Below are 12,949 nucleotides of genomic sequence, written 5' to 3'. Positions count from 1 at the left end.
CTCAGATAGCGCCCCACGTGCCAGCAGGGGTGTCCTGGGCGGGCGCTCTCCCAGCTGGGGAGCTTGCAGCGGCAAATCATCTGCAGCTCAGATTCTGAGCTAAGGGCGGACAGTGTGCAGGACCCTTCCGGCCCTGCCGGCTGCTGGAAGGTCCAGGCAGCCTCTGGGAGCCTGGGGACCTGACAGACCTGTGTGTGTTCAGTCTCCCTACAGGACACCAGCCCCCTCAGGCCATGGCCCACCCTGCCGCAGAGGGACAAGCACACCCAGGTTGCATCTGGGGCTAGGGGCTTGGGTCTGTCTCCTGGGCAAGTGCAGCCCACTGCCGAGGGTCCTCTGGTGGGAGGGAGAGACGGCAGGAAGGGAGCCCCAGGTGCTCTGTACCCTAAGCCCAGCCTCCCCGGACCTGAGGTGGTCAGTTCTGAAACAAGCCTTGGGCCCTCGGCTTGGTCGGGCCCATTGACTGGACACCACGTGGGAATGGCCCCGTGGTGCTGTATGGCTGTAGGAAACTTCCCGCCCACGGACATCTGGACCTCCCTACCCAAATGGTCTCTGTCCTCTAAGTTCCCAAGGAGCTGGTCTGTCTTCTGTTGCACCAATCACGGCTCCAGGTCCGTGGCGCCCCCTATGTCAATGGTGTCTGCCTCGTGGTGATGTCCTCATGTCTGATGGATCCTTGTGGCCCTCAGTAATGGTCACAAAGACCCAACACATGTGGGTGGTCAGACACCAGCCGCTTGTGCCCTTCCTGGAAACGTCTCTTGGTCCAGTTAAGCTCTGAAGTCAGGAGGCTTCGAGGAGCCAGGGGAACCGTGGGGCCCTCCAGGATAAATACGGAAGGGGGTCCGGGGAAACGGGGGGTGGAGGTCCTCCCTCCCTGCTGGCCTCAGCCCGCTCCTCCTGGGTAGCCCTGAGGGCCTGCACCTTCTCCCCTGGGGCTCTCATTCCTGCTGCCTCCCCGGCTGCTAGGAGGGGTTCCCTCTGCCTGCCCCGTGGCTGACAGCAGGTGGGAGGTCCCCCATCCCCCAGGGACAGGCCAGTCCACCCAGGCAGGGGCATCTTTGTGCTCCCAGGTGGGGATGGGGCTGCAGGCCCCTTGGGAAGAAGTCGCTGTTCCTCCTGGGGCTGGGAGGCCAGAAGCTGCAGGACACCTTCAGCCCATCTTCAGCCCACGTGGCCTGAGAGCTTCAAGTCAGGGGCCCTTGGCGCACGCCAGGGGTGGAGCAGGACAGCCCCAAGGCTCTGTGGCCACCTGGGCCGACAGCAGGGGGCCGCCTGGGTGACCACCACCCACTCTAGGGTGCTTCCCACGCAGGTGAGAACTCATCAGGAAGAATGCGGAGGCTTGGTTTGGGGCTGCAGAATAGAGCCGGGGGTGGTGGACAGCCAGCCAGAGGGGAGGCACACGTTCCTGGGGGACCTCCTCGGAACCCACGGAACCACCAGGCCAGGGAGCCAGGCCCAGCCCCCTGAAACCACGGGGAAGTCTGGAGCAGGACAAGGGCCCGCAGCCGCGCGCCACGGCGGGGGCCAAGCCCACTGCAGAGGGAGCCGCCTGCATGTGCGTGTGGACTTGGGGCCAGGGTGCCGTGATGGCCTCCTGGCTGCGTGTTCTGTGATGGCCCACTGGAGCCAGCAGGCCGGCGGGGGAAAGGTGGCCAGAGCGTCTGTCCTCCTCAGAGCGATTTGAACATTAGGGACCTGTGGGGATTCGCCCCGGGAAGGGGACCACATCCCCAGTCGCACCCCGAGGAGCGGTGGAGGGGCACGGGGTGTCCTCTGCTGGCCCTTCCTGATGGCTCCTGCTGCCCCTCCTGGAGCCTGCTCATTCATCCCTCGTTTTATTTGGGTGACATGAAAGCAAAGAAGACAAATTGCTTTAAAAGCAGGCCCTCCTGCAGGCGCGTACCCGCAGAACTCGCGGACGCTCCTGAGGCCTTGGTGGCGCCCTCAGACCCTTCCTGCTCGGGACCTCCGGCCACGGTCACTGCAGGCACCTTTCATCTCTGTGGCCCTCCCTCCACAGAAGGCTGAGGAGACGGCGACAGCTGACTGACCACAGGTTGAAAACAGGCGTCCCCTGGGCGAAGCGGCCAGGAAGACTGAAGCACAGCAGCCCCTCACAGAGGTGAGGACAGCCTCAGGGGACAGCCCAGGGCCCGTCACCTCCAGCCCGGGGACGTCAGCGAGAGGGCATGCAGAGCCCTGACCACCTGCATTAACACCTAGAGAAGCAACAGGCCCTCCCAGGGTCAGGGGTCCAGCCGCCTGGGCTCAGAGGAGCTCCGGGCCTCACCGCTGGAGGCCGTTGGTGGGCAGTCAGGAGAGGGAGAAGTGGGGCAGTGGGCAGCGGGCAGGGTCACCACCAAGCCCCCAGGCCACCATGGGAGTGGCAGTGCTACAGAAGAAAGGGGCTGGCCCCTCCCCAGCTCCACGGCTTTCCCAAAGCTGAACACAGCTGGCCTGTGGGGACTGACCAGAGCACAGACCTCCCAGCAGTACGCAGAGCCTGCCTGGGCAGGTCCCTGGGCACCAACGCCCCACCTGGCGTCCATCAGCTGGCCTGAGCCCAGGCGCCCCCAGCAAGGTGCCAATGCGACCTGCTGGCAGGGAGCAGGGACACCCCCAAGGTGACGTCTTCAAGTGCCAACACAGGCCTGCACTGTGCTCAGGGGGCCGTGGTCGGTCCCCTCCTCCCTGTGGGGCCCTGGCCTCCGCGCCTGGGGCTCAGGACTGAGGGACATTTGCTTATCACTGATCAACACTTCAAAGCTGTGTATCGATTCTCTTTTCCTCCCTCTGGCGTGTGACACGGTGAGTGACGGTCCTCGGGTCTGTGTCCCCAATCCCTGGAGCAGTGGTGGTGCTCAGGCACAGCACAGGTGGCTGGAGGCATCCGACCCCAGCAGGACTCTGCTGCCCTGCGCAGCCTGCGGTTCTACCCAAAGGGACGGCTGGAGACGAGTGGCTCCTATGGCTCCTCGAGGTTTGGGGCTCCACCCTTAGTTTGGGGGACTGTGAGAATCTCAGATAGGATTGGGCAAAAAAAAAAAAATAGTTGAGTTGATCAGAACATTCAGCCCAACCCTCCAGCGAGGCAAGGAGGACTATCCCTCCCAGGCCCCTGGGGCCTCGGCCCGGGGTGTGGCCCTGCCCTTCCCTGGGCTTGCTCCTCTGGCGCGCTTGCTCTCGGAGGCTGCTTCTGCCTGTTGCCGCGGAGTCGCTGGACGGCAGGGTCCCAGATGTGCGTGCAGGCCCCCTGCTGCCTGGGCGCCTCCTCCTGCAGTCCTGCCCAGGGTCACTGTCACCATGCAGGGTGGCTGTCTGGCCACCTGGAGAGGTGTGGAGGGGTGAGCTGTAACGGCCTCACCCAGCGGGGCCCCGGCTAAGGTCAGAGTGGCAGTCGCAGCACCCAGCGACAACCAGCAAGGAGGGGCCTGCCACCCAAGAGCCTCTGAGAGGCCAGCACCCAGTGGCCTGTCACCTGGGAGGGCTCTCGGGACACTCCCCAGGCGGCGCACGGGCCTCCCTCGCCCCCGTCCCCCCAGTCCCTCCTGCCTCCACCCTCAGCTTCCCCCAGGTGTGGCTCCCGACTTGCAGGATCAGGATGGAGTGCCCCAGACCAGGTGCTGGGCAGACAACCTCTGGGGGCTCCGGGGTCACACTCTGTGCTGCAGCTGCCCTCACTGCAGGCCAGGCTCTGCGGGATTTACTGAGGAAGTGGGAATGCTGTGCTTGAAGGCTAGGGTGTCGAGGTTTCTAAACCCCAAGCTGACCTCTATATCTTAAGCCTCCCACAGGGGCAGGGCTCCCTAGCTCGCCAGACTGAGTTCCTGGGGGAGGACGGACTGCCCAGCTGCCCCGTGAGGCCAGGAATCTGTCAGAGGATAGCAGTTTAACAGAGGGCCGCCTCCCAGCTCAGTGGCCAGGTGGCCATGGAGCGCAGGAAGGAGCAGGAAGCAGGCTCTGCAGTATCACACGTCACACGTGGCCTGTGAAGCAGCCATGGGAACTAGGAGCCCGCCTGCCTGTCCGTCGTCTCAGGACCGACCAGGGTGAGGAACGGAGGAATGCCCGACTGGCCTGTGGCCACCCACCTGGCATATAGAGTCCCTCCCTTCCCTGGCCCTTCCCCGAAGGCTGGCGTCATACGCAGGTGTGTGCGACCCCAAGGCCGGAGGCCAGAGCCTGGGTGGGCAGGAGCCGCGGTGCTCCCTGGCGAGGGTTCCAGCCCACTGAGTGCCCTTGCAGGTTGGTGAATAGCTGGACCACACCACTGCTGGACACCGAGCAGAGGGTGGAGGCCGAGGGCTGGCAGAGCCTCCAGCACTGGCAGCTGGAGAGACCCCAGCACACACAAGGTACAGAGCCCCTCTCTGTCTGGCGTTCTTGCGCAGAGATGGAGGGAGACCCTTGATGCCGCAGATGTGGACTTGAAGGAGTCTTGTGGGAAGTTTTGGGTTAGGTTTTACAAAATCTCCAAAAGGGAAGATTGAGAACGGGAACGATAGTGCCCAATTAAACCATCCCTACAGGCCATCAATTAAATAACTCACTCATGAGGACAAGGGGTCAGCGGGGCGCCATTCAGGATGGGGCCGGGGGTTCCCCGTCCTCTCTGCTCTGTTCCACATTTTTGTTGGGAACTTTTTTTTTTAATATTTATTTTTTAGTTTTCGGCGGACACAACATCTTTCTTTGTATGTGGTGCTGAGGGTCGAACCCGGGCCGCATGCATGCCAGGCGAGCGCGCTACCCCTTGAGCCACATCCCCAGCCCCTTGTTGGGAACTTAATTAAAGATGTGTGATCGGGTTTATTAATGTTTGTGTGGTGTACAGCTAGGAGGAGGGACAGCCACAGAGCAAGACATACATCTTCTGGTGACACACAAGGCAGAGGGCCCCAGTGGGAATGACCCGGGGTGACACGGGGAGCAGCGAGCCCACCACATGCTGAGCCCCTGGAATGACCGGCCCTCAGGCACATTGGTTGGGCCTGGATGGGCATCCTGGGCCATGGAGTCAGATCGCCTACCAGGAACCTGGACCAGACTGTTCTCTCATGGTCCTGGGGCCATCCTGTGGGCATAGCCAGCTGCCCACAGGCCCCAGGAGAGGCCCTTCCTGCCTCTTCAGCTTCTGGTGGGCCTGGGCATCCCTTGGTCATGGGTGTGGCTCTGAGCTCTGCTCCTGCAGTGGCCTTCTCCCTGGGACTCACAGTACCTGCCCTCCACGTCTCTGTAGTTCCATGGCCTGCACACGCCCCCTCCCCAGCTCCAAGGCCTGCACACGCCCCCTCCCCAGCTCTAAGGCCTGCACACGCCCCCTCCCCAGCTCCATGGCCTGCACAGGCGCCCCTGCAGCATCACACTGAACCCTGCTGAGGGCCAAGTGAGGTAAATGAAACACCCTTCATCCCTGTATCTCTGAGGGGTTGGGGTCTCCACGCACAGCAGAGGTGGCTCTCATCCTTCCTTCCGCCTCATGCAGCTCACACGCGCTCTGGTAACTTGCAGAGAAGGACCTCAGAGGTCACAATCATCGCTGTAATTTTGTTGGAAATAAAATCAGACAGCTCATTCACAGAGTGAGACATACGAGGGCATCATGGTTCCTGGGGATAGTGCCCCAGTCCTGTGGGTGCAGGGATAACAGGTGACTTCCAAGAGATCCTGCCCTGCTGCCCTGGGTACCCTCCACCGCAGAGGGAAGCGGCCAGCGCTCCTCCCAAGCCCATTCTTCTGCCTTGAGCACGGCCTATCGGGCCATTGCTGATTCTGGTGCACAGGGTAAAGGAGCCCGCACCTCTGCTGACTGTCGGCACCTGGGGCTCGTGAGCTCTGGTCGCCCAGGAGAACCACGGATCATAGGCCACGTCACTGGGACTTGAACTTAGAGCAGGGGTCACTTAAGAGCCCCTGACCATGCTTCTGTGGGCACTTGGGAGGTGGGCTGAGGGCGGCCTCCGGGGACAGAGCGGTAGCACTCCCAGTGTCAGCCCCGAGCCATGGCCCACGGCACCACTGGAGCCCATAAGGGGCCAGCCCCAGGCCCTTGTGGGGTCACTGGACAGCTGCGAGTCCCAGGTGACCCCAGAGGCCCGGGGCTGGCGACTTTGGAATGCAGACAGCACCTGTCGCAGCCCTGCGGGCAGCAAGGACAAGCCAGAAACACGGCTTAGAAGCAGAGTGTGGGTTTAAGAGAGGTGAGCACAGGGGCCAGGCTGTCTGAGGGACGGTGCCCACCGAGGGCAAGGCTGCCCCCCCACACAGCCACAGGTGTCACCTCCCACAAGCTGTGGCCTCCCCACTGTGGGAGGCACTGGCCCTGCTGCCCTCGGGCAAAAGTGCTGGCTTCCAGGGAAGAGCTTCTCACTGCGCTTTCAGGACTTTGCGGGATCAGACAAGCTCCAGCAGGAGTCTGCTTTTGAGACTAAAAATCACTGGTACTAAGTCCCATGTTGTTCCCTTTGTTTACAAGTTGCGGAGCGAATCTGCTTTGCCCTGGCAGAGTCCTGGTTGTGCCAACAGCCTGGCTGAGTGACACTCCATAGACACGAGCTCCAGATGAGCCACAGTCACCAGGGAGAAGTCACTAGAGTGCAGCTCGGGCCTGCTGGGGCAGCATCTTGAGGGGTGTGTGCAGGGCGTGGGGCTGGGGAGAGGGGCGTGTGCAGGGGGGGGTGTGTGTGTGCATGTGGCATATGCAGGGCATTAGTGTGTGTGCACCTGGTGTATGCAGGGTGTGTGTGTGTGTGCACCTGGTGTATGCAGGGTGTGTGTGTGTACATCTGGCATATGCAGGGTGTGTGCGTGTGTGTGCACGTGGCGTATGCAGGGCGTGTGTGTGTGTGTGTGCACCTGGCGTATGCAGGGCGTGTGTGCACCTGGCGTATGCAGGGCATGTGTGTGTGTGTGTCTGTGCACGTGGCATATGCAGGGCATGTGTGTGTGTGCATGTGGCGTATGCAGGGCGTGTGTGTGTGTGTGCACCTGGTGTATGCAGGGCATGTGTGTGTGTGTGCACCTGGCGTATACAGGGTGTGTGTGTGTGTGTGCACTTGGAGTATACAGGGTGTGTGTGTGTGCGTGTGCGAGTGTGTGAGGGACAGCGCACACACCCTAGGCTGCTTACAACCTCCAGCCCCTGGCAGATGTGTCCTGTTCTCCCCTGTGCCCTGGGCTGCCTGTCCTAGGCATTCAGTGCAGGTCCACGTGGCAACAGTGGTCAGAGTCCCCTCCGTGGGCCTGCAGCACGTCACCAGCAGCTCTGTATGTGGGTGTCCGTGGGAATTGAGGAGTTGGCAGGTCCCCTCACGGAGTACGCAGGGTCTGAGGGACAGCGTGCTTGCCTGCACGGCCCAGCCCTTGTGTGGGCGGGGAGGTCACACGGCCCAAAGGTGTTGTGTGAGGGTTTCCCCAGGAAGAAGGTTGCAGGACACACCAGAGGGTTCAGGGTTCTCTGGGTGTTTAGAGTCACCAGTCCTGCTCTGAACGCAAGGACTCCGCCCCTGTCACCTGCTTTCCCAGAAGGTGATAAAACGCAGACACTGCAGGGCAGCACTGCCCTCCCTGAGCCCCGGAGGAGAGAAGGAGGGGAGGACAGCGGAAGGTGCCAGGCAGCTCCCCAGCAGCTCAGCCTCGTGCACACCCCTTACCGGGAGCGTTTGTCTGAACACAACCATCCCATCGCTTCCATGGAGATGCGGGCAGAGCACAGATGCAGAGAGCATAGGTAGCAGAGGCTCTGTCCCCAGATCCTCCGGGATTCTACAAGCCCCGGAGGAAGCACCGTCTTGTTCAGACTGAGCTGCTCACTTCAGGTCACACTGTTGACCGAGGGCAGGACTGGAGTCTGACCCTTCCCAGCACCACCCAGGAACATGAGTGGGAGCAGAAACTTTCTAAATTGAAGTGTTACACGAATCACACCCCACTAGCCAGCCAGCTGACCACAGCCCAGCTGTGCTCTGGGAGTGGCAGACTTCCAGCCTCAGAGGAACCCTAACCCCATGGGGACATTGCTCTGGGGTCTCTACTGCACTCAGACACCTGGCACAGAGAAAGGAAGTGCCATCGACCAGGTGATGCGGGCGAGGCCAACCCCGTCTCACACCTGGCTGGATGGGCAACTGTGCTGGGCGGATGCAGCTGTGGGTCTTTCCCACCTCCAGGACTGGGCACCAGCGCAGAGCACATGGCCAGAGGACAGGGGCCAGGGAGGTGAGGGCTGCGTGCACACAGGTGCTGTGGCTGGTCCTGGAGGAGCACTCTTCCACAGCGCTCTGGAACCCTGTCTCCCGTCATCTGTGGGACACATGGCAGTTGATCTGATAACTGAGACGGCTGATAAGTGACTATTGTGTGGGCAGTGTATACAGCATGGATACACTGGACAGGGCATGTCTCATGTCCAGGGCAGGACAGGCTGGACAGCACAAGAATCTCATCATGCTAACCAGATCAGTACATAATTTAAAACTTAGGACTTTTCTGTTTAATATTCTTGGGTCACAGTTGACAGTGGATATCTGAAGTCACAGCAGGTAAGGCCACAGCGGGTGGGAGGCTGAGCTTATTTGTGAAATGAGGACCATTTGTAGCACTCCAATGTGATTCCGTGCTGGGCTCCACAGTCCCACTGGCCAGCGCCACTGGTGGGAGGGAAGCGCTGAGCGGCAGTGGGGCCCCTTCTGCCAACAGTGCCTGCCCTGGGATCCCCTGGGCAAGGATGTTCTGGGGCACCACTGTATGTGCTTTGCCCCCGGCTGGTGGGATGAGCCCCGAGGGGGTGGTGGGTTCATAAAAAGGACTAGGAAGCCAGGCAGGTGGACCGAGGGCAGAGCTGAGGGTGCATGGGATGCTGCGCAGGCCCAGGACTTCTGGACAGGCACCCTCACACAGGAGGGACAGCCACCCTCACACAGGTGGGACAGGCACCCTCACACAGGAGGGACAGGCACCCTCACACAGGAGGGACAGCCACCCTCACACAGGAGGGACTAGCAATGAGGGGTGACCAGGGCTGATGGGGGGACAAAAGTCAAGAAAGCCTCAAGCCTCACCCCAAGGCTGGACAGTCAAGACAGGGAGGTCAGGGCCCACGGAGCTGAGAAACCCTGCAGAGGAAGAGCAAGGGTTCTGTTCTGGCATCTCAGCACCTGGTAGCCTCCACCTCCCCCGCACCCCTCCTCCCCTGCGCCTATGCTGCCCACCACAGCTGGGCACTGACCTGCTGAGGAAGCCTCCTAGGATGTATTCATAATGGTAGGCAGTGATGTTTCTTTATGGGTTTCTTTTGTTTTTTGCAAACACGTGGAAGTCCTTGGTGATCAAGACAGAGAAGCAGGAGTGCTCAGTGGGTGGTGCAGTGTTAGGGAATCAGCAGGGAGAGTGGTCTGCAAAGGGAGACCCCTGGTTCTGAGCCTATCTCTGAAGACAATTCCAAATGGGAATTCCAGAAATGAAATAAAATCTGCATGTAAAGGGGCTGGGATGTGGCTCAAGCCATATCGCGCTCACCTGGAGTACATGCGGCCCGGGTTCGATCCTCAGCACCACATACAAACAAAGATGTTGTGTCCGCCGAAAACTAATAAATAAGTATTAAAAAGAAAAAAAAAACTTTAAAAAAAAAAATCTGCACGTAAAAGTAAATGTGTGACTTCCTAAAGGGTTTGAATGGACAGGTATGAGGATATATAGATGTAGATATTTATCTGTTAAGTCTGTAAAAATTTTAAAGCAGTCCCATGCATGCTACTTACGATTGCGAGCTATCGCTGAACCCAGGTGCTAACACACCTGGGCACACCTGGTATATCTAGAGGAGATCCAACTACCTTTCATCCCATTAGCCATTTGGTGCTATGGGTGAATTTGTATGGAATTCTGAATGCTAAATTTTTCAAAATGATGGCTAAGCCTTGAGCCTTCCCTACATTGTGTCAGGACAGAAGGCAGTGGGCTGTCCCCTGAATGTTTGTCCACTTCAGATCTGAATGCCTGTAAACCTGTTTGATAACATCAGGGAATACCACTCACTGCACAGCAATTCCTCTTCAGTGGAAGCCAGGTAGAAGGTGAGCTGTCTCCCTGTGGCTCTCCTTTCACTTAATTGGAGCCTAGTTTCATACATTAAAAGATACACAGGCATTTCCCCTAAAGAGCATGTGAGCTGGGCATTGCTGGGTCATATAACCGTGAAACATTTACCTGGATTGTTGCTCCACTCTTAATTCCAAAGCCTTTCAAGGAAAAAGCTGTTTCCAAACAATTGCAACAGCCCTGTAGCTTGTAACTGACAAAGTGAAAGCGCTTTAACCACAACAACAGTGACCACCTGGAGTCCAACGGCACTACTTGGCCATTTTCAGAAGAGCAAGATTCCTGTTTATGTGGCAATGACTCTTTCCGACAATGTCCAGTCAGAGGAATCTGAGCTCAATTTTGTAAATAGGAATAAGATCTTGTCATGAACAGACAATATATACACTACCCTGAATGCCAGCCATTAAATATGTATTTCATAGCATTATTTTGTAAATAATAAAGGTCAGATCTTTACAGAGTGGCGGATTGAAAGTAATTCATCTGTAGACTCTGGAATCTTGGGAGTGAAATCAGACGAACCTCCAGGGAGACTGCTCTGTTTGCAAATACCTGTCCTCACGAGCAGCAGCCTTTTTGAACATGAGTATTAATGGATGGAAGTAGCAATGGTAGTAACAAACCCTGGAGGATTTTCTAGTTATTTAAATTATAATTTCAAAGTTTGACAAAGAAAGTCTAAAAATCCCCACATATTTGTTAACCATCCAATCAACCATAAATCTTTACTGAAACACATTTTTGGTTTTTAAAGACAGGCTTCACGTAAGCACGTGAAGCCACTGGGGGACAGCCACTCTATTTCATGAGAACTCCTCATTTCTTATTCCAAAAGTTTCAAATCAATCAGAATATGAGTCAACATGAGAACTGATAATAAAAGCTGAGTTGTGCTAGAAATTAATTTCAAAACAAAAAAAATGGCTTACATTTTTCTGTTTTGAATAAAGAATTCATATTTTTCTTGGAATAGTAAAGTATCTGAGGTTTTCAGTTCCCCTTGATTTTAAAGTGAGGGCATTGGTTTGGTACAATATCTTGGGCTTGCTAACAAAAACTCAGGAATGGCTTGGCCCCTCAGCCGGCCAGGGAGAGGGGAGGCTGTACCCACACTTGCTTCCTGCAGCCCTGGATTGTTCCCTTCATGTTGGATCAGGACGTCTCCTAGGCTCTCCCAAATACTGTTCTTGAAAAAATAAACATTTCCTGAGGGTCCTTCACTTTCCAGCTGTAGCCTTCCATATGGACTTGGGCGAGTGTCCCCTCTCTCCTCATTCCCTGGTCTCCCAGAGGGTCAGTCTCTCAAGTGGAAGTAGGAGAAGCACTGCACAGGCACTTTAAGTCAGTTTTACAAATGAATCTAGATCAAAAGCATTTCAGATAGTGTTTGAGAACTATTATTATAAATCAACATTCTATTTTAAAAGCAAAATTAGTTTAGATTTTTCTGAAATCCAAGTATGTGAAAGTTTGTTTTTATCATTTTCTACTTTACCATAACCATTTAAATTCTTAAAATAATTGTTTTGCTTTATAATGATCGTGTTTCCCATGACAGTCTTTTTCTATTTTGTTTTAAAATACATTTTCTTCCATAATTCAGCACATTGGAGATTTACTCTAATCATTTAGTTGCTCCTAAATTGAAAATGAGATTCTTATCACAGCACATTAGGTTTTCCACGTGACAAATGTGAGATACACTTTAAGGACTAGTAGGGATCAACAAATCATTTTAAACTACTTTCTATTGTTTAGGAATGTATACGTCTGGAAATTTTACATATACTGGATTTTTTTATTCATCAGTCCAGCAACCTGAACTTCTGCATGAGTGATACACTCTTGTCATGTGTAAGAACGTCAACCAATGTCTCACAAATACTTTCTGTTATATTTAACATTTTTCTGATGTTATTGAAATTCTTTAAATTGAAATTCTTTATCAAAACTCTAAGCCCTCATGATCAAGGGGGGCAGGAAAAAACAAACATGTCCTTCCTTCTTCACGACAGCTGAGTCATGACTGTAGGGAAACTTTGCTAAAGTTTTCCAAGAATTAGAAGATAACACTTCTCCTGCACCGGAAATGAGGAAGGCATTCAAACGGAGAGGGCTGGGAGCCGGGCGGGGTAGTGCGTCCTTTCAAGCAGCGAGCTGAGGGGTCGGCACCTACATCCTTTCCCGACGAGGGGCAGCGGGTTTGGCTTACCCCGGAGGTGGCCCGCGAGAGCGCGGTCAGGCGGCGCCGGGCGGGAGTCCGGGGCTGCACGCACGGTCCCCCGCTTCCCACGGCGGGCGCGGCGAGGGGGCGCACAGGGTGCGGGTTAGAACCCGAGCTCTTCACCCGTATGACGCCTGTAAGGACCATCTCACTAGTAAAAGTGACCAAAGTCCACCTTGTCGGCCCCGCCGCCCCGCACCCATCCTTCCTCACAGCGGGGGGAGGCGGGTAGGTCATCGGCTGAATCGGAGTGTGGCACTTTGGTGTCGCAGGTGGAACCCTTTGGACTCCCGGAAACCTGGCTGAGTAAATCAACGTCTGTACTTACTTTGTCACGCCAGGTCAGGCTGTGGAGAAGCAGAGTGGCCATCTGGTCTGGAGCCGCGCGCCCTGACCTGGGCTCCAGCCTGCTCTGGGTCGCCGGCCTCTGGCCGCCCCAGGACCCTTGGGTCACTCTGGGGTCCTCACGCCGTCCTAACCGAGGTGGCCGCGTGGGAGGCTGGGGCTTGACACCGGCGGGCGGACGGCATCCCACACCGGGTTGTGGCTGGCAGGATGGAGGGCGAGAGGAGCGAGTGAAGCGTGCGGGGAGCTGGCCCACGCGGAGGGAGG

General features: G+C 56.8%; 1 protein-coding gene and 1 long non-coding RNA gene across 2 annotated transcripts in view; one reads left to right on the top strand and one right to left on the bottom strand.

The window, feature by feature from the left end:
- The window catches only part of Ptprn2 (protein tyrosine phosphatase receptor type N2), a 631,370-nt gene that overhangs the window by 523,993 nt on the left and 94,428 nt on the right, over positions 1–12,949 (top strand). The window lies entirely within an intron of this gene.
- Positions 11,985–12,943, bottom strand: LOC125611224. Its single transcript, XR_007341360.1, has 2 exons — positions 12,666–12,943; positions 11,985–12,471 (listed from the first exon to the last, which is right to left on the bottom strand). It is a non-coding gene; the product is annotated as an uncharacterized LOC125611224 (long non-coding RNA).

This window comes from Marmota marmota, unplaced genomic scaffold, assembly GCF_001458135.2.
Source record: "Marmota marmota marmota unplaced genomic scaffold, marMar, whole genome shotgun sequence".
Taxonomy (NCBI): Eukaryota; Metazoa; Chordata; class Mammalia; order Rodentia; family Sciuridae; genus Marmota; species Marmota marmota.
This window is presented reverse-complemented; position numbering and strand designations above follow the sequence as displayed.